Consider the following 13,024-nt stretch of genomic DNA (forward strand, 5'->3'; position numbering starts at 1 on the left):
CTGTTGTGTAATTAGGTACAGCACTATAAGAAAAAAATAATTGTTCTTAGAAAATTTTACAAATTATAATTAATTAATTATATTGTATAAAAAAATATTTTGCTATTCACCACGTAACGCAAATCTACGAGGAACACTGCAACAAGATATCCGTACTCTTCAAGCTGCTCTCGCAAACTATGACTGACTGCCCTATGCACCCCTTATATAACCTCGATTTATTTATGACCTATTTTTCCTCCAATCAGAAGAGACCACGTTAAGTATGACGTATTTTTCCACCAATCAGAAGAGAACACATTAGATATGAATCGTCACATTACATCATAATTTATTGCACAATATGAAGATATGAATCATCACATTACGTAATAACTTGTCGCGCAATCAGAAGATATGAATCATCGCATTACGTATTTTTTAACTAATCAGAAAACACAATATCAAGAAGAAAAAAAAAGTTACTCGAAAACTAGCTACATTTACTCAAGCTTTTATTTTTCATGAACACAATGTCAAGAGCATCTACCTCTAGCGCAGGTTCCTTGTTGCTGATATATTACAACTTACAGACTGATAAGAGCTTATGCAAGAGCACCTTGCTTGGCGACCTGTAGAAGCTACAATGACCTAACCTATTTTTTTAAAATATATTTGTAAAATCCATCTCATGTCTGAATTAAAAAAATATATATTATATTTGTTAACTGTTTAAGGAAAATTTTTGCAATATTTCTTTGAAATGCTCATAATTTTGATCTGTTTAGTTGCCAGGTCTCTTCCTAGTCATCAGTTCCCACAATCCAGGTGTGCCAGGATACTTAACAAAACCACCTCTTTCTCCAAGATGAGATTCTGAATATACAATCAGATCATCTCCCATAAATGTTACTCTAAAATTGCCAATTCCATGTATGATGCTACCATCACGCTCTGTGTCAGCATATAAGCCAAAAACCTCATCTTTGTTGTCTTTAGGTGTGCTTAAATATTTTTGAGCAAGAAGACCCAATTCAATAGGATCCTGAGTAGCTTCAATTCTTCGAGGAGCAACAGGACTAGTTGTAGGAATACTAGAAAGTGGGGTAATTGGATAATCTAATATGTTCCTAGCAGCAACAGGTACAAGCTCTGTGATCAAATTTTGATTTTGCTCTGTAACAGTTTTGATATTTTTACCTAATTCACTAATAGCATCAATAATAGGTTGTTCTGTTTGCTTGTGTTGTTCATAGATTCCTCGGTTCTCTGATTTCCATTCCTTAAATCTTTTTACAAGATAATCTCTTAATTTAAGATCATCAATAATTGGTCTTTTCATGGTTATTTATATATGTTTCAATGTCTAGAAAATTGTTAATTTTATTTCTATATTTACCACTATTAGGTTTAGTTTTCATATCAATTGTGACAAACCCATAGCTGTCCTGGTTCCAGCACCTACTGCAAAACTTAGAAAAATCATTGTAGCTCAAGGCCCCACCTACATATTCATCATGTATGTGTTTGAGATTGGTATGATCTTGATGAAACACACATATAAAATTGCAGTTGTCTCGGATCAGCTGCTTCGGTATGTTAGAAAACGTCTGTGCCAAATAGAAGCAATCTATGTTTTTGTGTCGGCCCTGTGTAAAGAAATGTATAACCTTGTTTTGATTATCTAGTATAATGTTATCAAACACAACAACAGAATTATCGAGACATTCCTGAAGTGGCTTAACATCTTTCAAAAGTGGCTATATCCAGCCCATCATATAGCTTCATCACCTGCTGATATTTTAATTGTTCCAAGCTCTTAGAGAAGACATACAAGTGTCTGTTTTTCCAGTCTAACCAGTTGGGTGCCAATAAAAAATTATCATTCATTAGTGTAGTTTTACCACAAGCCAATGGCCCAACAATAAGACATCTAATATTATCAGGCAGCAGCTTTCCATTTCTCTTAATCTGCTGTTCAGGATCTGGTAGTCTTTTTATAACATCCCAGGTGTTCATAGTATCACTTTGTCTGCCTCAATCCAGCTGTGTTCTGGGAGTCCTAGCCATTTGACCAGTATCTTGTTGCCTTATCTGCGGATGATTTTTCTATGAGATATGTGTCAGGCTGTTTAGTTTTGCTGAGTTCTTCTTCATAAAAACTGCCTTTGAGAATTTCTCCTCGGTGGTCTTTTATTATATATGTGTATCGGGTCCCAGGTTTAACTTGAACCACTGTAAATAATTCAGTGCTCCAGTTTCTGGTAAAGCCTCTTTTGAATATGTGTTTATATTTGCTGATTCTTACTTGATCACTTACCTTGTATTTGGCTTTTCTTGTTGTTGGCTGGTATCTAGGATAATAAACAGTACTGATCAATTTTTGCTCATCAGATGAAGTTACCTCAGAGGGCTTCATGTTGATTGTGGAATGGACCGAATTGTTATATCTATCTAAAAGTTCTGGTAGGATTGTAAGCCATTTATAATTACCTTGAAGTGTAAATTGTTTATACATATGATTTTGTAAGGTTTTGTTGAATCTTTCTACAATAGAGGCCTTGAGATCACTGTAACTCGAGTAATGTTGTATTGACTGGCTTTTAATAAATTGTTGGAACACCAAATTATAGAAATCTTTGCCATTATCTGTTTGTAGATAGCGCGGTGATCTTCCACTCTGATTGATGATTGTCCTGAAGGCTTCTGTAACACATGCTCCAGTCTTGGATTTGAGTGGCACAGCCCAGGCATATTTTGAAAATGTGTCTATGACAGTGAGTAGATATTTGTAGCCCTTGTTGATCTTGTCTATGTTTTTTAGCTGTCCACTTGCCATCTCAACCAAGTCACACTGCCATAAATCATCTATGCCTTTTGTAACCACTGGCAGTCTCTTATAATTATGTCTGGCCTGTCTGTGTAATTCATCAACAATAATTTGTCTAGACATAGTATGTAAACAAGAATATTGCAACTATAGGGTGTTCAGCAGCTGATACTACAGGATTTTCTAAATATAATTTGTCTCCTATTTGTATATTAAATTCAAGAGAACCATCGTGTTCAGCATAAGATGTTTCTAATGTATTGGGGTCTGTAAAATCCTCTAATTCTACACTGGTGATTCTTGCTTTGTTGTCAGCATTTGTTATTGATAAGGTAGGGTAGTGGTGTGCCTGTGGTTGTAGCCAATATTTGATCTTGATTGGTCTAAGTGTGCCCCCAACAAAAAACTGGTAATAAAATTGTGCAGGGGACAGCATATATATTTTGCCACCAGGTGTAAATGGTGAATCATATTCTTTGTTGGGGATACTGTACAATTCAAGAATTACTGTATGTTTAAGATTCTCGATTAGGCCAGTTATTTCTTTTTCTGCTGTAAGCAATCTACTTGTTACAGATTCAAGGTGCTCATTGATAGTCCTAACAACATCATTGTGGCCTGGCTTGATCTTTATGTCCACAACAAGTTTCTTGTATTGTTGTACAATCTCGTGAAGCTGGGTGTCAAAAACAGACAGAGCATTTGCTTGGTTGGATTCCATGGTCCCTAGCTGTTGCTTGATGTTGGCTACAATTTGCTGTAGATTTCAAACAACTGCCAATTTTGAATTTTGAGCAGTAAGATCATGGACTTGTCTTCTGATATCCTCAAACAAAGCATGCAGTTCATTAATATGTTGATTATTTGGTAGAGTGGCCACTGTCTGAGTAAGTTGTTTGATCTCTGTCTGGATATTCTTGATATTTTCTGATTTCAATATGCGATTCACAGCTCTCTTAATATTTTTAAGTTCCTGTGATGTAGGCAGATTTGATACAGTATTTTTCAAAGATTCAAGTGCCAATTTCACATCATTTAATTCAGAAGCATCAGCCACACTTCGCATAGCATCTTGAAGCAGGGCTATGTCTGCCTGAGTAGGTGTTGATTGTTGTAAAATTTCAAGCTTTGTTTGGATATCATCGATTAAGTGATGAAAATGAGATAGCTCAGATTCAATGTTGAGGTTTTCAAGTTTTGTGATCTGTTGCTGGACACTGACAAGGGTGTCAACAATACCAGGCAGGCGAGATTCTAGAGTTTCTTGTACATTTGTCAGATCACTTTGCACTGCTGTTGTTGTACCCTCAAGATGGCATATAGTACTCTGAAATTTTCCAAAATCTTCATATGTTTCAAGTTGCAGCTTGATGTTGGCAACACTACGAGTTATAGCACTCAAAGCATCAGAAGATCGCAAGTTGTTCATAAAATTTTCAAGTGTGTCAATATTTTCTTTAACCTCGGCTATGGCATTGTTCAGAAGGTCCAGATTAGGTATCTGTAGTGATTGAATCTGTTCTTTTAGAGTGGAAATCACTAGATCAAAATCTTCTTGTGACTTTATGCTTTTGACAATTGTTTGGAGCTGTGCCTGGACATTATTAATCTGCTCTTCCAATTGTTGTTTCAATTGCTCATAGTTGGTAGCCTGAGTCTTAAATTTGGCTTGAAGAGCTGCTACAGCTTCCTCTAAAGTTTGAAAATTATGTAATGTAACCAAGTCAGGATATTTTTGAAGCAGCAATTTGAGTTGTGAGTCAATTTTAAGAAGAGGGTCTATGCATTGTGATTGTAAATTTGTAATTTCTAGTTGAAGACTGGCATTGAGTGTGGTTTGTAAAGCTTGTAAATCACTTCTTAATTTTTTGACTCTGACATCAAGCATCAGAATCTCATCACTGTGATCTTCATGCCTTGTATGGCCAAATATATCATTAGGCATTTTTGTTTTAGTGTTTATTTATTATAGAATATCTAATTCTTAATTCTATAAAAAAAAGGTATAAGCTTGTCATAGGATCCCAGGACCTCAATATATAAGCAGTCACCAGCAGAAACAGTATATACAGTGCCAAAAATCATGTTTGAGTGCTTAATTCTATAAATATTTCTCCCTATTGAAACCTTGACATCACCCTCGGGAGTTGTAATAAATTGTAATTGACCACCTACAGGTAATTGGTAATGATTTAAATTATTGTTAAATATGCACAATGTTTTTCCTGTTTTATCATCAATATCTGTAAGTATGCTGTTCAGATGAATAATTAACAAACCACTTAGTTTAGATATCATAGATTCTATATCAGAAGAGGGTGCTGGTGTTGGCAGGTCCATAATAGCCTATTTTTTGAACCCAAATAAGTTCATAGGCATGTTTATTTATTTCAAATCATGCTCTGTAATTGGGCATTGTTTGCCACTTTTCAAATCACAATGACCCCATGGTAGAGTATGTATGCCACATGACAAAATACATCTCTTATCATCATGTGGGTCCAGAGCCACTTTTCTTACAACATTTGTAGTCAACAAGTTATCCACACTCTGAATTCTGCATTCTGATGTTCTGATTAAACTCTAGGTTTTGAGACAATCTTCATAATCTTTAAATTGGAGCTCTTTGTCTACAGTTACTCTGCCAATGGCTTTGGCTTTTTTGGCAACAACACCACTACATGTTTCAAAGCTTACAACTTGGCCCTTAACCAAGCAAATGCCACAATAACATCACCAAGTGTCTCATCTTTTAACTTGCCAGGCACCTTTTTGTTGTGGTTTTGAATCTTTGTATGTTCACTGGTATCAAAATATTTAAGCAATGCAGGCTGTGATATATCTTGATAAACATCTGCTGTCTGAATATCAAGAATATAGCTATCTGTGTCCATATACATCAATTTTAGACGATCACAATAGAAAGGGTTCAACACATCATAATAAAGCTCCAGCATGTTTAATTTGGCCAATTCCAATATCACCGCCCCTACATAAATAGGCTTATCAAAGTTAATCTTTGTTTTTTTCATATTAAAAAGTGCCATATTCTCATCATAAATTCTTGTGTAGTTGAAATTAGGCTTTGCTATCAATTTTTTGCTCCGGCTGGGGTGAGTAATTAATTTAACATCAGTATGTTTTCTGACATTTTCTATGGTTTTGCCATACACTGAATTTACCATCAATTTAAACAAGGTCTTATCAAATTGGCTCATTGCAGATGTTCAAAGATCTGTGTTTGTATCAATATATGGCTTCAACCATCTTGAGTGCCTGAACCTTAAGACTTTGCCAACTTTGGTCACTTGAACACCATGATTCATTAGGAACTGGAGGTTTTGTAATATATGACATAATCCTGTTTTGGCTCCAGAGTCATCATTAGCTTCTTCTGTTTAGAGCCAGGTGAACACTTAACCTCAGGAATGGGGGGCAGATCAGAAAATTTGTTGTGTAAATCATCAGGAATTGTCAGATCAACCTCTAAGAACAGGCCATAGTTACTATCATCAAAATTCTGAAGATCTTCAATATTGAAATCTTCAACCCACTCAAGCAATGCATATGGCAATTTATCCATCATAGCATAACCATAGAGGCTGTTGGCATCTACATACATACATTGTTCCATAAACAGATACATATCTTGATCTTGGATCAGATCCAATTGCATTTTAGTGTTTAAAAACATTGCTGACCACGCTAGGCCTGGAGCACTGTAGAAATACATTGGATCCAGCTTATAATTTTCCATCGATGATTTTCTAAATGCCTGAAGAGAGTCACTTCAAGTTTTAAATATGCCTTATGATAATCACCAAATGTATGGCATTTTAAGTTGCTCCACATCAACTGGGCATGGTGATAATCATCATCAGTAATTCCAGATGCCCTGAGTTTACTGTAGAATGCTTGTTGTGGTGGCAGAGAACACTCATCAAATTTAGAAAAACCTGTAACATAATCATATGGGTATACACCCTTCCGCCTAATTAATTTCAGGTCCTGATTTGGAAACATAGCACATGTGATTTTGAATTGATCATCAGATAATTGACTGGCCAGTGTAGCCAGGCTAGCCGACGGAATTCTGTATGAATCAAGAAATCTTAAGTGAATGGGAACACCATTAACTTTAATTATCTTGCTAATGGCTATATATTTCTCATTATTTTCTGCTAAAATATTTAAATTCTGCTTGTCAAACACCTTGTACCTCATCAAATGATGAAAATCATAATTGGATGCACCATGGCAAAATATAGGGATAAATTTTGATCTCTGGATCTTAATATTGCAGCTATTACACAGGGCCATTAAGAATTTACCATCTGTATGAGAATGGTGATGCACCTTGATATTTGTATCTGAAAATTCAGAATCACATACCGGGCATTTTTCTGCATTGTTGAATTCTTCAATCTGATCCTCTGTTAAAGGAAACATAGGTTTTGATTTTAATAAGATATTAGATGCTATGTCATGGCATTTATTTTCTATTCTATATGCAAATTCTTTGATTGCATCTTATCCCATGTATAAATATTCTTCACTAACAACACCATCCTGTACAACAACATAATAAAAACTAGAAGGCTCATGTAACTGGTATGATGTAATTGAAGATTCATCAGGATCTGGGCTGCAGAATGCAAGGGGTTTGAGGTTTGATTCAAAATCAGAGACTATATATGCTGGGTGTTCCAACAAGGCTTCAAATTTTTTGAATTTGGCATTTTTACTTGGACTAGGCATCACCATATGAACAGGTTTATGGTTGCCACAGTATTTTAGATGCTCAATTAACTTGTTTTTAGCAATTTCTGCATTCACTTCCCGAACCCCATTCATCATTTTTCTACCATCAAATACAGTCAAACATCTTCTGCACAACTTGAATATCGTATTGGAATTGCCTTGTTGTTTTCTGACTAAAGCTTCAACACTGTGTATTAGAGTGTAATGGCATGTGTCATCCCCTTCAATTAAGAGCAGATCAATCGGAACAGCAGAATCATCATCAAGTGTACTGATTCTGAGAGGTGCTATCAAGCAATTGCCACGGCCAGTAGAACAAATATATACATTAATAGATAATTGTTTACCATTGCTATCCCTGGCCTTTTTTTTCAAATTTATCAATATTCTGAACAGACATTGGATATTCTAAGCCCTCCATAGCATCATCAAAATCATTTTCATGTTGTTTATAATAACTTATTCTCTGAGGATTCCTTAAAACTGGATACAAAGCAGCTAAAATACACCACAAAAAGCATTTCTCGTCATTATTTTCTATGTTAACCACGGCTCTTTTGTTTTTAATATTGGCAGGTAATAGCAGATATGTAGATCCTTGTAATGGGCTGAATTCAGAAATATTAATATATAACTTGTGTGGAGTTCCGCATAGGCTCCATGCTGATTCTTTTGCTGCAAATTCAGAGTGTTTAATATTCAATTGATCTATCAAACTGCTTATTATTTTGTCTGAATTTGTATTTGAATATATAGCTACAGTTTCTGTTATGTGGGGCTATGTAAATTTTGTGCCATTTGCTTTCTTATATTGTGTAAACAATTTGAGGGACAGCTTATAAGAGCCATTTTGTGCATTTAGAATTGCCTGCACATCAGGATTTATACTGTTCAAAAAATTCTTAATGTCACATCTTGGCTCTGATACAAAACGGTGATCCCTAAGTTGGCCAGAAAAACTGCCATGAACAGAGGGATAGCGCGGCTGCTTTGCCGGTCTAGCATTAACAGGTGTTTCAAGCTTCCTTTTCAGACCAGATGTAGATGGTTGTGGGGGCAATATTGATGACTGTGCAGAACAAGTACCCATATGTTTATATGTGAAATATTCCATGCTATATTTTCTATGGCATTTTGGGCATATTTTTGTGGGAGTTCTGCATTTGTTTGGATTACAATTCTTTTGATGCTTAGCCCAATTGGGGCTGGATATATTCTTATTGCATTGATTACAATATTTTTGATTTGGCATTTTTGTTGTTGGTTTATTATATAAAATTTCTTGGGATTCAAATCAAAATTCTATGCTTTATAAAAAATATCAGTTGGATTCAGCAGTGTGCTTTGTATATTTAGTGTATATACTTAGTTTCTTAATATTTTTGGCTTTGTTGTTCGTTTATTATATAAAATTTGTTGGGGTTCAAATCAAAACTCTATACTTAATAAAACTATGACAGGTTGTATAAAGCTGATAGCCTACATGCACAAAAATAGAATAAGTATTAATCTACAGAAGCACTAAGCCACCACAAATACATGTCTACACAGGCATGTCCTAGAAAGGCCTAATACCATGTGTCATGTATAACAAACTGGGACAGATATAAGCCTGACTCTAAATATGAGTGGATTACAACAAACAAGCAAGATGTGTCAAATATCAGACCTGTATGAGGAGCACTGCAACAACACATCTGTACTCTTCAACCCCTCTTACAATACTAACTGATATGTAATGAAAGAGCTCTTGCCTTATAATTTGTTGCATTATATTGGGTAATAATTTGTTGCACAACATGATGCAAGAGCTCTTGCCTTATAATTTGTTGCATAATATTGGGTAATAATTTGTTGCACAACATGATGCAAGAGCTCTTGCCTTATAATTTGTTGCATAATATTGGGTAATAATTTGTTGCACAACATGATGCAATAGAAGTAGACCAGAAGTAAACGTGTGTGTGTGTGGGGAGTGTGTGTGTGTTAATATGTTTGGCTTAGTTTTAGGTTTAGCCAAAAAAAATATCAAGAGGGGCATATTTTTAACAAGCTTATGGACAACAATCTGGCAGATGTAGCTTTTGTAAGTGTACGCAAATCAATCTGAGGGGTGTCATACTTTCACGGGAAATTCCCGAGGGCATTTTTACAAAAATCTTGGGTTAGACAGAGTACCACACTTGAGCAATAAGCTCATATGCACATCTTGAGCTAGTTTTAAGTGTAGCCAAATCTGCCTGAGGGGGGCTCATACTTTCTCGAGTTTATAATAGTACCAAATACACTACTGACAATAATTTCCAAAACATATTTATATTAAAATACATCGTTACTACGATCCAGTGAGTTCTTTGTGTTCGGCGAAAATGGACAGATAATACACTCTATATTAACGAACAACAATTTTATTTTACTGCAGCAACATATGCAATAGAAGATTTTATTCATTTCTTGAAAACAAATCCTGCTAACGTCGCTGTTCCTCCTCATCTCAGATTTTTCTTTAAAGAGGCTGTGTACAATCACCTGTCCGTGATAGGGATTCCAAAGCCTGAATCTGACGATACTCCAACAAATAATGTTACTTCCATAGACAAGACTTATGACTATGCTAAATTTCGATATGACATATTGAAATCTATTTATTCTACTCATGGAGTGTCCAATAACCCTTATATATTCATTTCGTGTCATTCTATAGAATGAAGGGATCTCAACCAGTTAACTGATGGGGTGATGTAAACTACTCATCATTCATCCTCTTGATGAGACCACTCGTCATTGACATGACGAGTTATTGCTTGGCATGCGAAAGGTACAATTTACACAAAGGAATTAAACTACTGAAAAGACAATGGTAACTCGTTGGATTTTGTGAACCGTTGAACCTGTATCATGGCTGGGTGTAGGATAATTACCTGTCTAACTGAAGTCTCTGAGCTGAATCAAAATAGCGAAGTCCTCTGTAAGCTTCTAACTTGTTGACCAAAGCGTGCTTCCACTATCGACCTCCTGTCTTGCTGACCTCCTCTCTCTACCAACTCAATACCCAAAGTCCAGTCACTTCCCAGCTTGTCTCACCTCTATATTCCCTGGCCATCGAGCTCTTCCTCGATGCCGAATCGCCGAATCGTGTTTATTATAATTGCTACCATGCAAACCGCTGACACCAAACCCAGAAGTGTTACCTGTTTCCTGAATGCTCAGGAGGTTTGCATGGCACAACACAATGCATTGTAAACATGCCTAAGAGGCTTGAGACAGCTGAGGAAAACAAGTGAATGCCCTGGTCAACATGAAGCGTTCAGAGAGACTTAATAAAATAAACATACAATCTTAGGCATTGATACGTTCGCGCCTCCTAGGAAAAATTTTCTCCTTTGAAAATTTAAAAGTCAAATCGCAAAGCTTGACATGACTCAGGTTCGCCAATTCCATATATTTTCTTAAAAAACCAAATATACAAAAGAAAAATCCACCAAAACATACCTTCCCTTGTTTGCCGTAGCCTGAAGGAAAGAAAAATTTTTATTCCCTAAACTCTATAATGAATAATACCCTTAATACTAACAAATTCGTATGTTTATACGACGCAAAAACAATAATATATACTATTATAAGACTAGAAATCACAAAAGTTCGTGTCGTTAAGCGAAAAAACTCTTAATGTACCACATTTTGTGCGTACGTAATGTGTATTATGTAGAATTGCTCATCCATTTGCTCCTAGTCAAGAGTCTGTGATGCCTCGCCACGCGGTAACGACTCTGTGTGTTCCGCGAGGCTAACAGCTGGAGCGGAGCGTCTTTGCAAGATAGAACGGAATTCACAATGTTTGTTTATATTGCCGCTCGATATAAACTCTTCAAAATAAAAAATACCTTAAAAAGGTGCACAAGTAAGTACACGTAAGTAAGCATGTAAAACATTGTCACTTCTCACTGTTTTGTCCGTGTAAAAACCTGATCATATCAAAGTGCGTATGTTTTACGAACTACGTAGCACTGCACTCCTAACATCGCCAAATATATAAACTTGCATGGCTGTGTTGCACATTCCAATGTATTATTATACAATATTCAAAGCATATAGTGAGTTACACTGAAAACTGTCGCTGGTAACTCGTTGGATATTGTGAACCGTTGAACCTGTATCATGGCTGGGTGTAAGATAATTACCTGTCTAACTGAAGTCTCTGAGCTGAATCAAAATAGCGAAGTCCTCTGTAAGCTTCTAACTTGTTGACCAAAGCGTGCTTCCACTATCGACCTCCTGTCTTGCTGACCTCCTCTCTCTACCAACTCAATACCCAAAGTCCAGTCACTTCCCAGCTTGTCTCACCTCTATATTCCCTGGCCATCGAGCTCTTCCTCGATGCCGAATCGCCGAATCGTGTTTATTATAATTGCTACCATGCAAACCGCTGACACCAAACCCAGAAGTGTTACCTGTTTCCTGAATGCTCAGGAGGTTTGCATGGCACAACACAATGCATTGTAAACATGCCTAAGAGGCTTGAGACAGCTGAGGAAAACAAGTGAATGCCCTGGTCAACATGAAGCGTTCAGAGAGACTTAATAAAATAAACATACAATCTTAGGGATTGATACGATTTAGTCCGATCTCGTGAAACAGCAATTGGTTGAAGGAGAAATGATACGTCTTTTACGTCTTACCCGAAAACGATATTCGGAGACAGATTCATCTTGCACATAATACATTCAGCCAGATTCATGTGGCCGCAGTGGCTCAATCAGTCTAGCTGCACACGCGGCCGCGTGCAGATCGTGTTCTCGCGTTAGCTATTTTCCGTGTGGTAGGTAAGGCAAAATACTCTTGAGTTGAATTGAGCAAGCTCTGTTTTGGAGTACGTACATGCTAATTGAGAAAGACTAGAAGGAAGACAAACATGCCGGTACAGAGACAAAATACGTTGAAATTTATTTTTCGTAGTGTAAAATCTAGACCTACTTCGCTGGATTTACATAAGTGGTTTCATAACACGTACGGTGTGACATCGAACCAAGTTCAAAGCTTTGAAATTGATTACTATCGAAACTGTGTTTTTGTGAAATTTGTAACGAATGTGGTGGGTGAGCGATTATTAAATGCTTATGGAATTGAAGTGCCCTATTATGATGCAGACGGACGCATAAAATAGATGTGGAATGGGCTGACCAGCAGAGTGTTTTTGTAAGTGTGCATGTAGTGCCAGACGAATTAAGCCACGATGCGATTCGTAATGAAATTAGTGAATACGGTGAAGTGCTGAACGTAAAGGAAGACAGGTATTCAGAAGAACATATTTATAGAACACGAACGGGGCGCATTGTGTTTAAAATGGCCCTGCGGAAAGGAATCCCTTCGTACATTACCATACAAGGAGACAGATACTGGGTAACTTATTCTGGTCAAGTACGTACGTGTAGTGGGTGTGATTTGGAGGGACAT

The sequence above is a fragment of the Lepisma saccharinum genome, chromosome 21 (assembly GCF_977018435.1).
Source record: "Lepisma saccharinum chromosome 21, izLepSacc3.1, whole genome shotgun sequence".
Taxonomy (NCBI): domain Eukaryota; kingdom Metazoa; phylum Arthropoda; class Insecta; order Zygentoma; family Lepismatidae; genus Lepisma; species Lepisma saccharinum.